Source organism: Nematolebias whitei, chromosome 1 (assembly GCF_014905685.2).
Source record: "Nematolebias whitei isolate Nwh7 chromosome 1, NemWhi1, whole genome shotgun sequence".
Taxonomy (NCBI): domain Eukaryota; kingdom Metazoa; phylum Chordata; class Actinopteri; order Cyprinodontiformes; family Rivulidae; genus Nematolebias; species Nematolebias whitei.
In genome coordinates this window covers 48,694,199-48,694,645 of record NC_056498.1, presented here as the reverse complement: position 1 = coordinate 48,694,645, position 447 = coordinate 48,694,199, and positions in this window count along the sequence as shown.

Below are 447 nucleotides of genomic sequence, written 5' to 3'. Positions count from 1 at the left end.
TGGCAGAAAAGGCTAAATATTTCAAAAAGCTAAAGTTGCACCAATACCAAAAGTCATAGCAGGATTGTCCTGAAAGAGCTGAACATTTTATGATTTGTTGAAATAGCTTGAACACTGCGGGTTGAGAACAGCACTGAAAAACGTACAGAAGAAAAATGGATCTCAACAGAGTGAATGCTTCATTCAGACAATAAATCCAGCTGAACACGAGTGTGTTTTCAGCTTTAATTCATAGCTTCTCCCTTTTAGCACAGACTGACACAATGCAAGTGATTTACTTTTTATTTTAAACAGAGTGCTTTCACGTTTTGTTCTGCTTCAGCTTCTTTCAGCTTCCTTGTGAAAATTTAAACTTTTCAGCTACTTTCAGATTTTTTCAGCTATTTAGTGCTCCTTTCAGATTCTTTCTGCTAACTACAACATTTTTGTGCATCTTCTAACTTTTTT